Source organism: Vigna angularis, chromosome 7, assembly GCF_016808095.1.
Source record: "Vigna angularis cultivar LongXiaoDou No.4 chromosome 7, ASM1680809v1, whole genome shotgun sequence".
Lineage (NCBI taxonomy): Eukaryota > Viridiplantae > Streptophyta > Magnoliopsida > Fabales > Fabaceae > Vigna > Vigna angularis.
Window position 1 is genome coordinate 13235734 of NC_068976.1, and position 8697 is coordinate 13244430.

Genomic DNA, 8697 nt, shown 5'->3' on the forward strand with positions numbered 1-8697 from the left:
GGGTAAACAACCACAGTTCAGTTGTGGCGCTCTCTGGTTTCACCTCTACATCTTAAGCACTTATTCTTCCTGATTTGTGATTTTAACCCTCACAAAACACCTATTAACAAGAAAAAACACAAAATCCAACTGTATGATCCGAAACAACTATAATGCTTAATAAAATGATTCAATTAATATAATTATGCATGCAAATGGCCTAAACTAACTACTAATGCAACTACATTTTATTTACCTATCAACATGCTCTCATCAGATACAAGATTGACATACTCAAAGTTTCAAAGAAGAACAAGATCACCACTTGTGGTAGTAGTAGTAACACGATCATTAACATCATGATCATTCTCTTTGTTTTCCTTTTTCCTCTTGAAACAAAATTTTTGAATATGTCATGTTTTAAAGAAAAAATCCATGTGAACCTACTAAAATCATCAATAAAATTAACATAATATTTGAACCCAGACGAAGACAAAATTAGGAAAGGACCCCAAACATCAGTATGAATTAAATATAAAATTTCATTAGCATGTGAGGAAGAGCTTTTGAAAGGCAACAAATGCAATTTTCCAAATTAACAAACAGAAAGTGAATGAGTCACTATATGATGTTTTCACATTGTATTCCTCCAAGATCTTTTCCAGAACTTTATTGTTGGGATGTCCAAGTTTTCTATGAAAATTTTCTTTAAGAGACATGTAGACATAAGAGTCTTTATTGTCACATAGCTTATACAAGTCATTTTTAAGTTCCCTTTTTAGAAGATCCTTCCCTGTCAATTTTTCCTTCATAAAACAACACTTTTCATCAAACTCAACTAGAATATTATTGTCAGCAGTTCATTTTGAAATACTCAGCAAATTTTTGGTGATTTTTTTAACATAAAAAACATCTTGCAGATGAAGATTATTCAATTTGGTTGATCCTGATGTCATTACTTTTAGTCTTTCACAAGTACCAACAAGTAAAGAATTCGTACCATTATTTTCACCAAGTTCCTGAATTTTGTCACTTTGGTGAGTCACATGCTTGCTAAATCCACTCTCAAAATACCATTCATAATCTTAACCTTGATAAAGTGAAGCTATGAATGCACTGTGTGTTCCTTATTTTTCACTTTCAACAGATTGAGTTTTCCCTGTATTGGACTTATCAAACGATAATAGCATTGTATAACAGTGTGACCAATCCTTCTGCATATCTGACATATTGGTTTTGACATCCCACCTCTTACTCAGCCACTTCTCATGCCGCTGAAATTAGAGTCTCTCCAATCACCTTAAGATCCAAATATGTTGCCTTTGGACTCCTTCTTGGCAGCAAAGTTTATAGAAACATTCCAGTTAAGGCTGCTAAAATTATTGAGTTGATCAAATATGCTTTCAAAGGTTAACAATTGAGTTTGTAATTCAATCAGAGGAATGTTAATTTGGTCAAACAACTTGACAACCACTAGATTTTAATCAAAATCCAAATCATTTAGTGTCAAAATCACTAAATTAAAGTTAGAGATTTATGGACCTGCCAGCTTTAACTTGTCAACAAGATTTTTCATCTTGCCAAGATATTGCTCCATCTTCATGTCTCCTTTATGTGCGTTGTGAAATTTAAATTTCAGATAGATGATTCTGGATCTGGTGTGTGCACCGCCAAGGCTTTGAGCTTCATCCCAAAGTTGTTTGGATGTTTCACAATGAACTAATTGAGTTGTAATGTCAATGAACATTGAATTCATCAGTCATCCTAGAATGACTTGATTTTGGGCTTGTCAATCCTCGTAGCTAGGATTAACCTGTTGTCGTGTTCTCCACAATAATGAATTGGTCTGGACATTCTACATTCCCTAGTATATAGCCATCAAGTTTACATCCTCTAATCATTGGTAAGACTAAAGATTTCCATATTGGATAATTGTGTTTGTCCAACTTGACAGAGATTGTAGAAGGTACGTTATTTTTCTGATTGACAACAAATGACATGATAGTTGTGGTTATGGATCAAAACATGTTTGTTTGATAGCTCTAATATCTGGATATGATATTAAATGTTATAATTTGAATTGATTATGTATTGTCAAGTAGTAATGTACAATCAAAATCCTATAATTATATAGACAAATACTTTCATAAATAGAATTGTAACGAATAGTTACAATAATTACCGTAATATTATATCATAAAAGAAAATTAATATTATAAATTGTCAAAATAAAAAATCACAAATAATAAGATATTTGAAAAAATATTTGATTCTGTCTACTTCTAGATGCATTTTATTATCACACAAATAATAAGATATTTGAAAAAATATTTGATTCTGTCTACTTCTAGACGCATTTTATTATCACACATTTAATTTTGAATTAGACTGTATATTCTACAAATATCAATAAATTTGATATCAAAGCATTAAAATTATTACTTGTATTTTAATTTTGATAAGATTTTGTTTTTTCAAATATGTTTTAAAATTTCATATCGAGGTAAAGTTAAAGATTATTTATGTAACATCTCGTAATCTCACACTTGATAATTCATAATTGATATATTGTAGCATTACATTTAAGGTAACATCCCATAATCTCACACTTGATATTTCATAGTTGATATATATATATATATATATATATATATATATATATATATATATATATATATATATATATATATATATATATATATATATATATATATATATATATATATATATGTTTTAAACTCAGCTACAAACTCATAAATATAACTCGAATTCTTCTAATTTATTCTTCTATCTCTTTCTTCATTGGCACTGAATCAGACGACATTCCTTCATCTGCTCCCGTATAACGAATTATACGATTATCACACATACACAAACACAAACAAGTAGGGTGAGCTAACATGCAACAAATCATTTATAAAACATGCATAATTACTTTGATATACTCAACAAACATCATATAATAATTATGTTAGACACCCTCATACCATCATACAACAATTGCATCATAGACACTCATCCCATCATACCACAATCCCTAATAGATACTCATCCCACAATACCCAATAGACATTCATTCCATAATACCCAATAGACACTCATTCCACAATACCCAATAGACACTCATTCAACAATACCCAATAGACACTCATTCCACAATACCCAATAGACACTCATTCAGATGATACGTTGATGGGCGGTCACGGGAGGTTATGCACTTGTGATGACTTCTACTTCTTCTTACAAATACACTTCCAAAATACTCCATACCATCCACAAGGTTAGTCCTCAACACTATGTCTAAAACCGGCACATAGAGCAGGACCTCTCGCCCCTCTCACAACATAATTCATCCTTCTCTACTTGAGACTCGATGATTATTAGAGTATCAAGATAACCTCCAACAACAGGACCCTCAACATCAACATATACACTAATACCATATCATTACAGAATCTCTCCACGAGACTCATGTCATGTTCATATTCATCAATGCATACCATGCTCAAATTCATAATTCCATATCCACCACAATAACATGAATTCATCAGAAATTTTCATTCCAACAAGATATATTGCACAATAATTTAACAGTACATAATCTGTTCAATAAGATTTAAGTTAAAAACTTGTCGAGTAGACTTCCAGGAAAGAGAGGTGCGTCACAATGGACAACTTAAGTACCAAGTCTTTCCTTAGCCAAAGTGTTCCTCAACTAGTTTTTTAACAAATTTCTTATGTATAGATTCAAAACAACAGCATGTAATATTAACACATATATTCAATATAGATAGATATATAACAAGCACATATGTTTTTCATTAACAATATTCACACATAATTTCAAGACATGAATAGTAATAAAACAATACTAAATCATAATATAAAATCTTAGAAAAGTTAGCTCCCCTACCTCTATTCCAGACTTAGTTTCTTGATCAGAGGTTGTTCCCAGAAAACTTCCAGAATCTCCACACTAAAATCCTTCTTACTCTAAATTCTTCCTAATCTTATGATTTCTCTCTACTTCTTGGTGCAAAATCCCCCTTCCCCTTGCTTGGTATTTATTGGTCAAGATTCTGGTACTATTTGTTCTTTTTTTTTTATTATTATTATTATATATATATATATATATATTTATTTTTTTATCATTTCAATCACCGAAAGATGTTTTGGTGTTTTGCTATTTCAATCACCGAAAGGTTCTTTGTCCATTTGTTTTCTTTTTCTTTCTTTTTTTTTTAAAAAAAAATAAAAAAGTAGAAAAGAGTTTGAACCCATGTTCTTGAAATCATCCCAATTTTCTACCATTTAAGCTACCAAAATTTCTTATTTAGCTTTCCACATTTTATTTTTACATAAAATTATTAATTATATTTTCCATTTATAAAGAAAAATTTATTACTACTAATAATAAAATTATTACTAGGTAAACATTTTTCATAGCTCTTACAATTTAAACATACCTTTTTTTAGACAAAATTGAAACAAAAAAACACGAAACCAGACAAACTTGTCTAAATTCTTTGTTTCACTGTGGTGGCTGCTGAGTGCTTCTTCTGGGTGCTGCAAACTTATATGTTCCATTGTTTCCTTTCTGTTTATTTATTTATTAAATTGTTATCTCATTGAGTTGTTGATTTTCAGTGACACGCCGTCAATTTGTCTCCATACGTGCTGCTATCTTCATCTTCGATTTAGCTTTTTCAATAATGCATGCTTATTAATTGAACAAAACATATACACCAAATTTTGAGCAATTACATTCTTTTATTCAAGTTTTTTTAAATCATTTGTGGGTTACATAAACAGGTTAAGTGCATTTGGATTTCGCCAAACCATGTGTTTTAATCCTTTTATACGTTAAAAAAAGGGTTACGTAAAGAAAAAAAATAAAATTAAAAATGAAGTAATACTCCACTAGTCTAATATCACCAATTTATTTGATAATTAGTCTATAAGATCCAACATCAAGAACATTTTTCCTGCACAAGACCATTTACACAATTTTCAAGTTAGATTTTGAGGGAAAAATAAGAAAAAGAAAAAATATATATATATATATATATATATATATATATATATATATATAATAAAACATAAGTAAAAATGATATATAAATAATTTACATTATTCTCGATCTAAAATCTTAAAATAATATGTTTGAGTTTTTATCTTATGTGTATTGTATTATTTTCTCATTTGTATTTAATGTGTGACTTAAATTGATAGATTTCCAACAAATAAGTTATTATATGTCTCAAATAATTTTTTTAAAATATTACTCCATCTGACTATTTAGAATTTAATTTGTGGAGACATGATCATCAATGTTAACCATAAACTAATAAATATTTTATACTGCATATATCTTTTAAAAAAATAAGATTTTTTTTTTAAAGATTGAGTCACATATATTACTTCTTGAAAAAATTGACATGGTGTATATTTGTAGTGAAAAAGTTTAAGGCTACGTTTAACCATGAGTTCATAATTTTATATTGAAAAAAAAAAGAAATTTTTAAGTGACATAATAAAATAAACACAAACATTAAGTTCTAAAATTTTTATGTTAATTATGACATCAAATTTCTTATATATAAACAATTCATACCTAAAGGTAGTCAATCTCTTCTAGTAAAAAAAATACTAATAGTAGTAGACACTTGTGGTGAAAAACCTAACTCATACTTAGGAATTCAAATATAAATTCATAGTTTCAAACTAAACAAAAGAAAAAATTGAGTGATGAGATAGTAACACAAAAAAGGGCTTTCAACATCACCAATTTCACGTAGTGAGGCAAAATCCAATGTTAAAATTGCTTGGCTGCTCTAAAATTTTAAAAGTTTCATCATTTACGCTATATATTTTTTATTTTCTTAGTATTTTTTGCTTATTTTTCTATACATTATAGCTTTATTTGAGATATTCATAATATTTAGAAAATTCTGAAATTTTTTTAGGTATATTCATTACTGTATATTGATTTCTAATACTTAAAAAGACTTAAATTTTAGTTTAAACTAAAGGTTAAAATCTTAGTTTAGTCCTCTAATTTTTATAAAAAATTCAATTACATGCCTGATTTTTATTTGATTCATTTATCTAATTTTTAAAAATATTCAATTATGTCATTTTCATTAGATTAACTTTATATTTTTGTTAGAATCTATACATTAAACAACTCTACCTAAAACTCCAAAGTATTGAAATTAATTTCATCTTTTAAGTAGAGTGATATGATGTATAAATTCAATCAGATATCTAACGTCAATTTAACAAAAATGACCTAATTAAATATTTCTAAAAAGTAAAGGACTAAATCAAACAAAATAAAAATTAGGAATTTAACTGAATTTTTGTAATTAGAGGATAAAAAATGGGATTTAGCCAAATATAAAAAAAGACGACAAATTAACATATGTTGTTCTTGTAACATACATTAATTAACTTGGGTTATTAAGTCAACAAGCCTTATTTTACTTTTTTCACTGTAACGTTGAACATTTAACATAAATAAAAATCTTAAAATAATATACGTAAAAAGTCTCTTTTGTGTTTGTGAAAGGTGATCAATCTTCACAATCTATTTTAATACTATGTTTACCTTGTAAAGACTTGACATGGTCAAGTTTAAAAGGCCAAAAAACTAACGTTTTATCAAACACTAACTAAAATAATTGATCATTGGATGAAATAATCGTTTATTTTAGAAACCGATCCAAAGAAACGGCCAAAATACAAAAAATAATCGATTATTTAATGCAATGATTAATTATTTTAGAGGTCGATCCAAAAAAATAGCCAAAATATAAGTCTAAATGAAATGAAACCTTAGTCCAAATACAAGGTCTAAAGAGATGATTTATTTACATATTTACAAAACTTAAGAGAAGGGAGGCTAAGCTAATAAACTATCTTCCACAATAATAGAGTTCTTTGAAATCCTTCTTTTTCTTTCAATCTCCTAACCATGTCAATGGTCGAATATGGCTTCCTCCATATGCTCTTCCATCAATTAGTATCACGTCAAACTCTAGTTGATTCAACCTTCACATAAAGTTTTCTCTTTATCATCTTTCATAAGTAATTGTTGTTGGAGATATCACATCAACTACAGATAAAACAAATTTACAATATATAAATTAATGCAAATTTTATCTTATAAACTTATCTTGTAGAGTTAAGTTAAGTTTAAAGTCCACTTTATAAAATCATCCTAAAGCTATTTTAGTGATATTTAAATTTTTGTCGAACTTATTATAAGACCCACGGTTGGATTATCCAATAATATATTATCTCAGGTTTGATATGTATATGTATTGACATAAAAGATGTACTAAAGATATCAAATGAGTACAAATTTTAACTTACAAAATGATTTTATAAAATTAAATTAAATGTAAAGTCCATCTATTCAAAATTATCCGCTAATCAATAACAAAAACCACAAAATTAACACCCACGCAAACTCACAAAAGTATTACCACCTTAAATAAATTAGAGCTAAAACAGTTAAAAAGATTTCTGAATAATGCATTAAGAAAACGAATTACAAAGGATGTTGATAACAATTTTTCTTATTTTGAAATCTAACTGCATCCCATCATTAGTGTGGGTGGGGCAAGTATTAAATAAAATATATAAGCAATTCTTATGATGGGTATATGGACTCTTTACCAAGGCTGCCATTGTTCTTTTCTTCTTGTGACTGTTGATGGCTGAGTTTGAAAATGTGAACAAGACAACATTTCTACACACAATCAATAAGGAAAAGATAGCATGGCTGTGTTTACTTTAACCACCATACTTTGAGCAAGTGACTCATTAACATCTAGAATACCTTTTGGAATATTGCAAAAAGGTCATTTAGATTAAGTAAAAGTGTAGAATTGGAATATTGAATATGGAAATATGTTATATTAAATATTTCATTCTTCGATCTATATTGTGAGAAATTTGTTCGTGAAAACTCTTTTGGATTAATCACAGTTACAATTATGTGAAGGCAATAAGTTTAGTGTTGTTTAAATTGGTGATGTGGCAAAAAATTATTAAATATTTTACTGGAAAGATAAATCTCACTAAAATAGATCAGTTAGAGGTTTACCTGACCTCTTACTGTACCCTCCTTTTTCTTCTTCCTCCACCTTCATATATGATTATTTTAGGAGGTGCAAGAACAAAACATGGAGGTGTAGGAAGAAGTTCCTTACCACTTTATTTGTTATTGAATAAAAATGTTACACTTTAGAAAAAAAAACTTGTTACGCATGATAGACTGACATATTTACGTAATATATATTTTTTTATGTAATACATTATATATTTTATGATAAAATAATGTAAATTAAAAAACAATTAAAGTTTTGGACATATGAAGACTTACGGTTATTGATTCATACTTATACCAAATAAACCTTATTGTTTTAATCAAAATTCTAAGTAAAAATTAATGAAAAAGAAGTGAGATAATTTAAGTTTTTAGAAGATAACATCTTTAAGAAAATGAAGAATGAAATTATTTTACATTATATATATACTACTTTTTTGGCTCAAAACACAATTATGATTCGTTTATGAACTTTAAATCTTATACTCTAATATTTCACAAAATTGGATCCTCACAACTATTATAAAAATTGACAAATTTATTATACATAATTTATTATTTAATAACAAATACGTTTGTTGTCGGTACGTAGTTTACTACTT